The sequence below is a fragment of the Phytophthora cinnamomi genome (genome assembly GCF_018691715.1).
Source record: "Phytophthora cinnamomi strain GKB4 chromosome Unknown Contig68, whole genome shotgun sequence".
Lineage (NCBI taxonomy): Eukaryota > Oomycota > Peronosporomycetes > Peronosporales > Peronosporaceae > Phytophthora > Phytophthora cinnamomi.
In genome coordinates, this window is record NW_027151001.1 from 361,118 (window position 1) to 375,129 (window position 14,012).

Genomic DNA, 14,012 nt, shown 5'->3' on the forward strand with positions numbered 1-14,012 from the left:
TGTACGCACATCACGGACCTTGCTGATTCAACCAATTTTTACTGTTTGCAAAAGATAAGCCAAACAGGATGTCCAAATTTACAGTTTCATACACCTTCTCGTGATAGCAACATCTTGCACTCATCTGATACTCACCCACCTGCCGACCCCCAGCTTCTTCATCATATGGGAATGGAGTCCTTGGACGTGCTGCACCTTCAGCATGTTCGTCGAGTCAGATTTGAAATTCCCGAATGCCGTGAAAGGCAACGTCGATCTTCTTCAGCCCGCCCAGCTTCTTGCAGGTCTCCGTGGCACAGTACAGGATTGAGTCCGTGCCGATCGTCGAGCCCACGCAGCGAACCACAAAGCCCCTCAGAAGATCGTCCGAGTGTCCAGCCATCTACTCCAGAGCACCAGCACCAGCATCGACATCTGCGGGTGTAACTTTGACACCAGGCGGGGCGTGCTTCCCGTATCCGTTAGCACTACCAGCATCTTGGATGACGCGACGACCTCTGTCGTCTGCATCGGGCAGTTCACGACCATGTGACGAGACTCGCTCGGATCTTTCCGGCGAACCCGTCAATAGCCTGCCGCCAACGCACTCTATGTCCCACGCACGACCCTTTGTGGATGGGAGAGGGCAGCTGGCTTCAAGGAACCGCCGCTTCAACAAGAACGGGCTCGGAGAACATGGACACACTCTCGACCGAAACCCCAGGTCTCAGCTGGGAGGCTCAGACATTTCGCTGAGCCTATTGCGACTCTGAAGCCGCGATGACTGAAGTTGACTATGGATTGGCTTGACTCCTGTGAAGTTTGGATTGCAGTCACCCCGCTGAGCTCAGACGTCCTGGATAGACACCTGTTGATGGCTGGATGCGTGACAAACTGAGCCGACCTGGTCTCAGCTGAACTCGCTGCGGCTCGGCTGAGAGTCGGTCAGCTTTGGTGGTGAAGGCGCTGAAGTCTCCAAGTCTCAGCTGGAAGAACTGAAGCACCCGGGTCTCAGCTTGGATCACTGAGCATAGCTGGTCTCAACTGAAGCCAGTTGGTTTCAGATCTCACTACTCTGAGCTTGGGTGGTCTCAGCCGGAACAGCTGGAATCTGTATGTCTCGGCTCAGATGTTTCAGCGGGATGTGTTTGGGCTCAGCGGACGCTCTGGAGTCTCTGTTTGGCGACCCAGGTCTCAGATGATGCGGACGCTGGTGGACACTTACGCCGGTGGTCTCAGTTGGAATCTCGCCTGAGACTATGGGGGCTCAGTGTGGCCGATGGGTACACGGTGAATGCGCGCTGCTGGAGGGTCGCGTCATCAATGATGACGGACTCATACATCAGCCGGGATGGGACCAGCTGTACGCAGGTTACGACCCATTTTCGACCAATGAGTCACCGGGAATTAGCCACTCATCACTGAAGCTTCGTTGAAGATCTGCTGAACCCATGCCTGACCACGCTGGATTTTGCTGAGCTCGGCCCACTATTGGCTAAAACTCAGGTTGAAGCGCCGAATGCCTTAGGCACACTGGCAGCTCTCAGGATGATCTTAGCACCCTTTGTGGGTGCTCTCCGAACGGCGCTGTGCGCCTCCACTTGATAGGTCTTTGTTTGCATGTGTAATAATTGAATCAGAATCGAATTTGCCCCGAAGGACGCAAGTGGGAGTGTTTCCTTGTGTAAAAGGGTGCCGAGGACCGGTTCCATCAAAACTCAACCTCATATAGTCTTTTTGGGTGTGCCTCTGTGTGAGGAGGAGCTTAATTAGCTATTTTATATTATTACGTGGTCTGGACGACATTAACGACACGTATTTCGTATTTTCGGTGAGTAAGTGACTCTCCTGAGGTTTCGGCGGAGCAACCGCGCGGGGCTGAGATAGGCTCAAGTCTTCGGTGCGGTTGCTGAATTTCGCTCATATTTGAGCGTGGTGCGCGGGCGTCCCTGGGTGTAGAGCGAGAACCCAGACTACGGACAGGCTCAAACCGAGCCAATTTTCTCGGGGCCACTCTAGGTCTGAGGGGTGAGTGAAGATCTGTGGAAGCGGCTCTCAGCTGGAGCCGCCGGAGGAAGTGAAGAAGCTACGGAGACCAGGTCCAACGTCTCGGAAGAGGTGGACACGTTACGTGTGGAGTGTCGTGGTTTGCATTGGAGAAATCCCGGGGCAGATTGGGTTGAACACGTGTGAGCTGAGACCTGTTGAGTCGGGAGCAGGTTTCGTTTGGAGAGTACTGGAGACATCTGAAGTGGGAGCAACGTTGCTGTGGCTGGCTGACGTCTGGGACCAAAGCGTAGCCCTAGGAAGAACCGCCAAGGGGATCGCAACGGAGGTGCACACGCCGCGCCTGACCAAGGACCGGAGCTGGGAAGTTTCATCCGAGCCGTTGGGCTCAGCTGAGGTATTTCAGCTGAGACCCCAAGACGCTGAGCCTTCTGAGCTCTAGTCCGACGTTCGGCGGTTTACGTTTATTCAAGGTTCGATCTGGAAAGCCGGGAATTTGCCCGCACCTCGCCACAACCAGCACGGCGTTGTGCAGCGACTGGTGTACACGTCGTCGCAGTGAATGGCGGATCGGCGTGAAGGCACGTCGCGGCCATGACTTCCATGGCCTGGCGCGGGTAGTCGCCGTTGGCGCTCTCACTCGAAAGTATCACAGCGGCCGTGCTGTTCGTTGGCCACATCCGTGGACTCGGCCAGTCCAGTACGCACCGGGTGTTGCCCCTTGATCATCGACTCCTGTAACGGCGAGGCCGTCGCCACGGGTTTGCTGGCTAGGTTGGCTCTGGAGATCATCAGTATCTGAGCACAAATACCGTAACCCCATGACCGGCCACCACGGGCATTCATGACACCATCCGTCGTCGAAGTTCTCCATGTGCGACTCGATCTTCGACATGATCTTGATGCCACTCGCGTACCACTTTAATCGGGAATGACGGAGGTCCGGACACGGAAGGTGTGACATCTAATCTATAGGAAGTACATCCCAAACATGAAAAAGGAATTCATCAACAGGTCTTCCAAACTCATTTACCATTATAACGCAGTTTCCGGCATTTGTATCATGTCCGCTGCTCGATTACTCCGTCGACATAAATCTGCAGTCCCAAAGGAGCACCCACTCACGGCTCGCCATCCGCGTCCACGTCAGCGACGCATTGACCGCTGGCACCCTCGGCCTTCGCACGCTTAAAAGCTCTCGCATGAGCCGCTTGCTGGACTCGCGGTGTGTATACTTCCTTGCCTATTGTCAACATACTCTTTTAGCATCTCAAACTACTCATCTAAACAGCACATGCACAGCAGCACTAACGGGGCAAATGCTATTCAGCTTTGACTGCTCGCGCGTGAGCAGCGAGCTTCATCATCACAAAGCGAGTCCAACCTGATTTCGCTCTGTTCTCTTGACCAGTGTGGGGCTCGGTAAGCCCTTCATTATCTGGTTCTGTCCCTGGTTTGCGTTGGGTGATGTGATACAAGCACAATGAAGTGAGGACAATGCATACACTACGCGGATAAGTGCTCATAGCATATTACTCTAAGTACTACGCTGCTTGCTTCCTGCAGCCGATTCTGTCTTCATCTTCGCCATGGTTGGAATTGGTTGAAGTCCACTGGCGGAAGGGGGCTACACCTACGCGGGTAGATTGGACTACCTTGATCCTCTGTGGTCTCAACGAGTGAGTCAAGATGGATAGAAGTGAGTTTCCTCACTTGAACGACTCGCAGTTCGAGTCAGTTCGGAAAATGGCAGATATCTTTGGAATAGGTGCTCTGCGTAGCTTAGCGGCAGCGACGCCAGCTGAGCAGGTCGAGCGCATCAGCGCGTTCGACACCTACGAGCAAGGGTTCATTGCTCATATTCAGGGGCTGCAGGCTCTGGCAGCCGCGCCGAAGCCGGTGCAACCGAAGCTGTTGAGGCTGGAGGTTCACCCCTTTGACCTTTAAAGGGAAGGAGGGTGTGCACCTCCACTTCTGGGTCCGAGAGGTCGAGCTCGCGATCGATGCGGCTCTCGTCTCGGACGAGCGACTCCGTGTCGCTTTTGCGCTGTCCAACCTTAATGGTCACACTAAGAGTTGGGTGTATACGCGCGAGACGACCACACCTGGATGCTTTGCATCATGGTCCCTGTTCTGTGAGCAGCTGCGGGCCACGTTCCTTCCGGCGAACTATGAGTATTGCCAGCGCTCGCGCTTCCTCGCCTGCAAACAAGGACAGCGCGAGCTGCCCGAGTACATACAGGAAATGAGAGTACTCACAGCCTCGCTGGCGGGAACGCCCCTGCCCGAACACATCAAGGTGGCCGTGTTCATGGACGGTCTGCGTGTTGGCCCAGCCCGCACGCAGCTGTTCCGTGTGCAATCAAGCACTATGGAGGAGGCGATACAGATCGCCCTCCAGGAGGAGTATAGCCACAAACAGGCTCGGACCCCTGCCACGGTAGGGCAAAGCAACCCTGTACCAGGTGGTGCGCCGAATGGTGGTTCCGGCAATGGAACCTCCAATGGGCCAGTTCCCATGGATTTGGGAATGGCTGAGCAGCACGACATTCGCTGCTTCGGCTGTGGCAAGCTAGGGCACATGAAACGTGCCTGTCCTGTGGGAGGACACAAGAAGAGTTACTCTTCGAAGCCCTTTGGCTCTAAGGGTCGCTGGCAGAAGCCGCGACCCAGGGGCCAGGGGAACGCAGGACACCAGTAGGGGCGGGGCGCCCTACTGGGGAGTTCCTAAGTCTTCATGAGGGGCGTGCGGGTGGCGCGCGCCATGGGGACTTAGCCCCTGAGAGACTATGCACTCTCGAAGCGAAGAACGGCAGCGGTGGGCTGCTCGTGGTACACGCGTGTGTACCGGGATACGATCATCCCTTGAGAATCTTGATCGATTCTGGGGCGTCAAAGAATTTTGCGCGCCGCCAGACAGTCGCGCGCAACCGCAACAGGTATGCCGATACTCTACGTGGCAGCAAAGGCAACGGGCTGGTCTCCATAAGACTAGCCGACGGTACGGTGGTAGAAGTACCTCGGGTCCACATCGACCTGGCTGTCAAGTTCGAAGACTTTGACAGCAAGGAGCCGTTCTTGGTCCTAGACATGGACAAGTACGACTTGATCCTTGGTATGCCGCGGTTAGAGAACACGAGCCTTGGATCGATTGACGCGGCAAGACCATTGGGGCAAGCCGTCCCCCGCGCTCTAACAGGGCTTTGGTGAGTCATGTTCCCACCTCTGGCAGAAACTGGGGCGCTCGTGAGGGCCGCCAGGGCGCGGTAGCGTCCAAAATGTTAATTGGGGTCGTCGCGACTGACGGCGACCCTGAAGATAACCGGGCCGACCAGGTTCCGGGTGTGGGGGTACCAGACGACACCTACCAGGTGGGTAACTTAGGTCCACATGCGGGTAACAGAGTTCCGCGGGCAGCAAGTGCTGCAAGAGAAGGCGCCGTCGGCGCTGGCGTGGGTAACTTAGTTCCACGTCCGGTCACGCAGACCTTAACTGATGAGGAAGCCACCACAGGCGCTTCCTGTGTGCGTAACGTAGTTCCACACGAGGTCACTCAGACCATAACTGATGCGGGAGTCGCTGGGAGCGATCCTGGAGTGGGTAACCAAGTTCCACACGGCGGGGTGGGTAACATAGTTCCACACGTCAAGGCGGATAACATAGTTCCGCCCAAGAACAAGGCGGGTAACATAGTTCCGCACGAGATCAAGGCGATCCGTGGTGCCGTCCAGTCGGCACCACCAGACGTAGACACCAGAGTGTCACGTCGTAAGCCGGGCCTAGTCGCCCGTTCGGCGACGTCCGTCACCAACGAGTTGAAGCCATCCGTCTGGGCTCCAGCCGCCGAAGAATACTATCACATCTTCGACGGCGTGACCGGTTGCCAGGTCAAGGCAGGTGCCGTTCAGTTTGCGACCCTGCCCGAGGTTGAAGAGTTACTGAACCTCGAAGAGCTCGCAATGGAGGACTTCTTGGCCGAGTAGAAGGCCGGGGAGATCTCAGAGTTGGTCCTCCCAAGGCCAGAACCAACGTCAGTGGAGTTAAGCTCCTCCTCTGTCATGGACAAGGACGTCCTGGAGGAGTTCCAGAGACAGCGCGTGTCGCGCGTGGGCTCTGAGATTCTCAAGAACCCACGGGATCCGGTGTATCCCTTAGTGAAGGAGTTTGAGGACGTAGTGTCGAAGGACCCTCCGTCCCAACTCCCATCGGACAGGGGAATCAGGCACGAGATTGACCTCGTGCCGGGCACAAAGTACTGTGTCACGAGGAAATGGCCTTTTCCCCGAGAGCAATGCGAAGTCATTGATGAATTCTTTGCCGCCAAGGCGAAGGCAGGCATGGTGCGGGAGTCGAAGTCTCCGCACTCGGCGCCCACCTACTGTGTTCGTAAACCGAACGGAAAGTGGCGTGTGGTTCATGCTTATAACAAGGTGAACAGCGCGACGGTGCCAGCGCAGACACCGATCCCGCGGAAGGACGTGTTGCTCAACAACATGGCCGGGTGCACATTGTACAGTGCACTGGATCTGGAGGATAGATCATGATGCGCGAGAGCGACATTCCGCTCACGGCTGTGAGCACGCCGAGCGGTATACTTTGGGAATGGCTGGTAATGCCACAGGGGCTCTCGAATGCCCCAGCAACGTTCAATCGCTTGGTCACACAACTGTTCCGACCTTTGCGTGCGTTCGCACAGACGTAATCTGACGACATATTCGTCCACAGCCGTGCCGATGCAGGCCGGACGGCCATGGAGGTGCATCTCCAGCACCTCCGACGTGTGTTTGAAGTCATGAGGGTGAACAAGCTGTTCGCCAACATCGACAAGTGCGTATTTGCAGCTGAGGAGATTAAGGTCCTTGGTTGCATCGTTAGCATCGCTGGGGTCCGTGCGGACCCGGAGAAAGTGAAAGCCATTGCGGGTTGGCAGCCACCACGGTCACAGAAAGACCTACGCCAGTGATTGGGTCTCGCCAACTACCTGCACAAGTACAGTGCTGGCTATGCCGGTCTGGCACAGCCGCTGTCGGATCTCCTGAAGAAGGACGCCGACTGGAGTTGGGAGCGTCACCACCAGGGTGCCTTTGACGACATCAAAGCGAGCTTACAGCGCGCCCCAGTCCTGGCCCTGCCGGACGAGACGAAGCCTTTCAGCGTCGTCTGTGACTTATCAGACTTTGCCATTGGCTGCGCACTCCTACCGGCCGACGATAATGGCCGCGAACGGGTCATCTCGTTCCAGTCATGGCAGCTTAGAGCTGCCGAACGGAACTACCCCGTTCACGACAAGGAACTACTCGCAATGAAGTACGCCCTTGCCAAGTTTCGGGTGCACCTACTGGGATCTACGCCCTTTGTTGTCTATACAGACCACGCGTCCTTGCGGACAGCCGTCAACACGCCGCACCTATCCCAGCGGATGGCGCGCGGGCTGTCCTTCTTCGCGGAATACAACTTCCGCGTCGAGTACAAGCCGGGCAAGCTGAATGTGCTTGCCGACGCACTGTCGCGCCGACCCGACTACGAGCTCGCTCACATTAGTCGGGCCACGACGGATCTTTAGGATCGCATCCGGTTGCCGTATCGTGGTGATGCCAACCTTGGGCCCCTTGCGCGGTTCTTAGCCGCTGGCACGGACGCCAAGGCTGAGTGGCTTACGCCTCGCCAACGTGCGCGGCTTCACCGCTATGAGTGGGCTGATGGCCTGCTCCACTATAGGGTGGAGCCCGAGGATCCTCCCCGTATTGTCGTGCCGAACGACGAGGACCTCAAGTACGACATCCTGATGGAGGCGCACGACGCGCCGTCCAGTGGCCATCTCGGCCGTGAGAAGACGTATTCATCAGTCTCTCAGATGTTCTGTGTAATGGGCCCTCCATTTACATAAGTAGCTAGACATCTTTCCGATATTGCACAAGTAGGCATGGTCGGCACACGACTAGCGTGTGCTGACTCGTCATCCTCTGATTGGCTGAAAGGTGGGGAAGCCAGTCCCCATTTTCGGCCAATCAGCTGTCGACTTTTGTTTGAGTGGTTCACATTAGTCCTAAGGGCTCGCGCCCCGGTCTAATAATAAATCAGAGTTGAATTTACCTCGGGCTTAATACTTAGTTCTCAGTCTTACTGAGAACAAGGCGCTTCCTCCACACCTAGGTGTAAGTCAGTGACGGGCGTACACCAGGCCCGTTACACCTGGTAGCACTTGTAGTCCTTCTGTAACGGGGTTACACGCACAAGTGGCTGCAAGCCACTTGTGAATTTAACAGATAGGTTATCTGTTAAAAGTTTTGGATACTTCCTCACCTTGGTGTAAGACACACCAATGGATACATTGAAGTGGACCACCACAATGAGTGGTCCACACATACCCAAAGATCCTATTGGTAGAAAGCAGCATCTTTCTACCAATCAGAGACATGCATATTAGCGGGGCTCTGACAGCCAGCCGCAGTCAACCCTTTCATAGATGATAAACAGTTTTTAGCAGATTTTTGTGGAAGATCAATTTACAAGCAATACAGTTCTCATTTTACCTCATCTAAGTCATTTGGAGTCTTGTCTAAGTTAACTTATATTTGTGTATTCAAATATAATTAACTTAAGTAATTACTAAGTACTTACGCTTCCTCATACACGTTGCGCAACGTGTAAGCTAAAGTAGTGAGTCAAGTCAGACCTACTACACCTGGTAGCACTCTGTAGTCCGTCCAACGACCGACTGCTTGACGTTCGTACGAGGTGTACGAACGCGGAGCCGAGAACCCCATGAGTACGGAGGTGCCCATGGAGAGCTCCAACACGCCTGCAACGCATGTTGCACGCGCTGACTGCCCCCACCTGTCTGGCCCAGAGTGGGAAGCCCTCCAACGACTGTCAACAGTCATTGGAGAAGAGGCGATAGCTACGATGGTGCGTACGCTATCGCCGACGGAGCAACATGGTGTTGCTCTGGGGTTCATCATGAAGGAGCAGCGTGATGTTGCTTCCTCAGTGACGGCGTCGTCAGGGATGACACCGCGTGCTCAATCATTGAAATTGAGCGTAAGCAATTACGTGGGAAGAGAGGGCGAGCCTCTCCTCCGATGGCTTGTCGAACTCGACACAGCCATAGCGGCTCGACGCATCGTCGACCCGCTGTCGAAGGTCGCGTTCGCCATGTCCTGCCTTGGCGGACGCGCAAGGAGTTGGGCGTATGGACGCCGACTCTCCGATCCTACGTGCTTCAGCACGTACGAAGTGTTCAAAGAGGAGCTCAAACAAGCGTTTGAGCCCCCACAAAACGAGTTCCGGTCGAGGGCGGAGTTCCTCGACCTTCCGCAGGATAAGCATGACGTCCATGCTTACGCGCAGCGCGCACGATACTTGGTCTCGAACATCGTGACCAACCCGATAGACGAGGCGACTAAAGTCGTCACGTTCATGAAGGGACTGAGAGATGGGCCTGTGAAGACCTATCTCTTCCGAGAGTACCCGAGTACTCTCGAAGCTGCGATTACTCTCGCAATGCAAGAAGAGTTTAGCCTGCGGCAGGCTAAACTGCATGCGAGCGTGCCGAGGTCGCAACCGCGCCCGGTTGTGAGCACGGGAGGTCCGGAACCAATGGACCTCTCGAATGCAACGGCTGCTGGTCACCAGCAGCACGGAAATAATGTGCGATGCTTCCGTTGCGGAAGGATCAGTCACTTTGCACGGGAGTGCACAGCTCCCATGCCCCCTGGAGGTGGCGGTCGTGGCGATGCTAGGCATCGCCGTGGACCAACAAAAAACGCGAACATCCAGTAGGCGCGGGGCGCCCTACTGGTAATGCAGTCGCGCGTGCCGACATCGGGCACGCGACACTGAGGACTGCAGCCCCCAGTGAGACCAGCTCTCACTGCAAGAAACAAGATGACAGGCCAAACCTAGTCATCTTGAAGGTTTACTCGAAGAGATCGAGTGACTCTCTTCGAGCTTTGGTAGATTCAGGCGCGTCGAACAACTTTGTTCGACTACGAAGCCTGTCGAGACTTGACTTCGAGGAGGTAAATGTACCTCGAAGTCTTCTGGAGGTACGACTGGCAACAGGTGCCATTGTAAAGACCGAGAAGCGCGTCGTGAACGTGCGCTTCTCGTACAAACAACAAGTGTTTGTCGAACACTTTATCGTCCTGGACCTGGACGATAAGTTCGACGTAGTAATGGGCATGCCGTGGCTTGCACGGCATGATCCGGTGCTAGACTGGAAGAAGCGCACGCTCGTGCGCTTCGGACGCGACAGCGGAACAGAGAGTGATGGCCCTGTTACCGCAGCGCACGCACCAGCAGGTGCGCGAGGGCGCGCACAATTGAAACCCACGTCGGCAATGCTGCCGACGTCGGAAGAAAAAGATGTGTTGGTTCCGGGAACCAACACCCACATTCAAGCGTGTAAGGGACAGTCCCTGACCCGAAGAGGTCAGGTCGACAACGGCGCGTCGGCTCCAGGAGCCGACGCACCCTCGGTCATGAGGGGCTCCGCCAATGAATGGCGTCGAGGTGACGAAGGCGTGTCAACTCCGGGAGTTGACGCTGCAAACAGTGCGGACGGTTGCAAACGTACCGCACTGACGCAATTTGCATGCTGTTGTGCAGCCGGGCTGCACAACGAAGCGCCATGCGATCAAGCCGTGCTTGATACCGCGCGCCCGCGGACAGGGTCCGCCGGCGAACAACTGTCCACGGCCGGGCCTGGACCAGAAGAACAACTGTGCGGAGCCCGGCTCCGCACAACAAGAAGACGGCGCAAGCGGAGAACGCTGCGCAAGTCTCGGTCCGGGACCGAGACGCAACAAGAGCAGTCTGCTGGGCAGACTGCGGCGGTGACGCCGAATGTCAAGACGCTAAGCGTCTTGACGCGCACCGATACTGGATTCCAGTATCGTGACATGGAACACGCTAGTCCTCCGACGACGGCGTCGGAGTTGACTTCGCTTCCAGCCATGAGCTGGAAGCGCTTCACGCGCGACTTGCACGATGGACGCATCGAGCAGTCTGCGTTCTTCGGACAGCGAAAGAACGGAGAGCGAGAACGAAGAGCTGAGGCAGCTCTTCATGGGAAGTACCACTGAGAGTGAAGACACTCTCAGTGCGAAGACGAAGCGAGAGCGCTTCGAGGAATAAGGTTGGGACTCGCTGAAGTCGAGTCCCTATTACGAACTGTTGAGGAGTACAAAGACGTACTCCCGGAAGAGATTCCTGCGGAGCTTCCGCAGGATAAGGGCATTCAGCACGAGATTGATCTCGTGCCGGGCACGAAGTACTGTGTCACGCGGCAGTGGCCACTGCCGCGAGAACAAGTAAAAGCAATCGACGACTTCTTTGAAAGTCGTCGCAAAGCAGGACAAGTGCGGGAATCAAAGTCCCCGCACAGTGCTCCGACGTTCTGTGTCAAAAAGCCACAGGGCGGATGGCGCATCGTTCATGCCTACAACAAGCTGAACGATGCGACGGTACCGGCGCAGACGCCGATACTGCGAAAAGATGTTATCATCGATTCGATGGCCGGGAGCACCGTTTACAGTGCTCTCGACTTGCGAGACGGATTTTATCAAATCCTAATGCGTGAGAGCGATATCCTCTCACGGCAGTGAGCACGCCAAGCGGCATGCTCTGGCAATGGCTGGTAATGCCGCAGGGCTTAAGAACGCCCCTGCGACCTTCAACAGGTGCGTGACGCACTTGTTGCGCTCGGTGCGCGACTTCGCACCGAGCTACTTCGATGATGTATTCATCCACGGTCGGGCTGTGGACGAGAAGACCGACGTAGAGATGCACAGGGTGCATCTCCGGAAGCTACTTGAACTTATGCGAAAGCATAAGCTCTACGCGAACCTGAAGAAGTGCATCTTCGGGCGAGCGAGATACCCGTCCTCGGGTGTCTCGTAGGGAAGAATGGTGTTCGCCCTGACCCGGAAAAGGTCAGAGTGATCAATGAATGGCCAACGCCTTCAAGTGTCAAGGAACTGGGGCAGTTCCTTATTTATCCACGGCTCTTGCACAAGCACGTGGAGGATTACGCGGGCAAGATTCGCCCGCTGTCACAGCTTCTCAAGAAGGAAGCTGTGTGGAATTGGACAACCGATTGCCAAAAGGCATTCGATGCAGTCAAGCGGGGCTTGACTGAGGCACCGATCTTGGCAGTGGCTGACCAAGATCGTCCATTTCACGTCGTATGTGACGCATCCGATTTCGCGATCGGATGTGCGTTGATGCAGCACGATCACGAGGGCCGTGATCGTGTCGTCTACTACCAATCGCGTCAGCTGAAGCCAGCTGAGCGCAACTATCCGGTGCATGACAAGGAACTCCTTGCCATGAAGTATGCACTCGCAAAGTTCCGAGTGTATTTGCTTGGAAGTAGACCATTTGTGGTCTACACCGACCACGCTTCACTGCGTACCGCAGTGCAGTGAAGTCACCGCACATATCACAAAAGAATGGCGAGATGGCTCTCATTCTTTGCGGAGTATAACTTCCGGGTCGAATACAAACCCGGAAGATTGAATGCAGTGGCCGACGCGTTATCACGTCGGCCGGACTATGCAGAAGCTGTTGACGTCAATGCCATTGACGCCATGCGATCGAGCAAACCCACATCATCTCTGTTGGATGATGTGAAGGCCGCGTACGCGCACGACGCGGACGCGAGGCTCTTGCTGGCCTATGGCACAGAGCCTTCTGACAAGTCCCGTCAGAAGCTGCCCAAGCACCTTCGTGCGCGTGCACACCGATATCGGGTGCACGACGGACTGCTTCTTTATAATGCAGTCGACGACAACGCGGATCGCGTTGTCGTGCCAAATGATCATGACCTGCGACTCAGGATCATGTACGAGTATCATGATGCCCCGACTGCGGGACATCTCGGACGTGAGAAGACTTACGTCCTTCTCACGCGCGACTTCTACTGGCACCACCAGTATAAGTGGGTGCGCAAGTACATCCGTGCTTGCGAGGTATGCCAACGCGTAAAGCCTGCGCCATTCGCGCAGGCTCCACTGCGATCACTACCGACGCCGTCGGAGTGCTGGGAGTCCATGTCTTTGGACTTCATCTTTGGTCTTCCCCCGGACAGCGGAGGGAATACCGGTGTGGTGGTCTTCGTCGACCGCTTCAGCAAGATGGTACATCTTGCTGCGGTGCCGGCAGAGGTGACCGCGAAGCAGACGGCCCGTCTGTTCGTCGACTTGGTGTTCAAATACCATGGTATGCCGACAGACATCGTGTCGGACAGAGACCCGCGCTTCACAGTGCACCTGTGGCAAGACGTGTTTACACTTCTTGGGAGCCAGCTTTCAATGTCGATTGCGGATCATCCGCAGACGGACGGTCAAACCGAGCGCGTGAATCGCGTGCTCGTCGATATGTTGAAGAGCTACGCTCACTCGTTCCAATACTGGAGCGAGTGCTTATCGATGGCAGAGTTTGCCATCAACAACTCAGTGCATGCCTCGACCGGGCATACACCGTTCTACGTGAATGCCATGCGGCATCCACGCCTACCGAGTTTACTCGGAGTGATGGCTCCCACTTTAAGTGGGGGAGGATCTACGACTGCAATACAGCAGCCGCAGAAAACCGCTGACACTTGCACAGTGTCAGCTGCAACAACGAACAAACCACATCAGTATGCGCAGGGCGCAGACTCCTCTAATAACAAGGACAAAGACCACGGGTCTGCGCAGAGCGCAGACACCGCGAAAAACCACGCAGAGGCCGGGCCTCTAGCAGAGAGCGAGCTGAATGACTTCAGCTCGGATGCAATCAATTCCATCACCAAAAGACAAGCCGTAATTCGGTCCAAGACGCAATAGCAGCTTCTGTTGATCAACAGAAGCTGAACGCAGACAATGTGGGCAGAGGCAACACAAATGAATTCAAAGTTGGTTCATTAGTTTTGTTAGCTACACAAAACCTGCCTAAACATGCAGTTTCGGATTTCGGAGCGAGCAAGCTTGCTCCGCGCTTCATCGGGCCGTTCACTGTGTTGGCACGGCGCGGCAACGCAT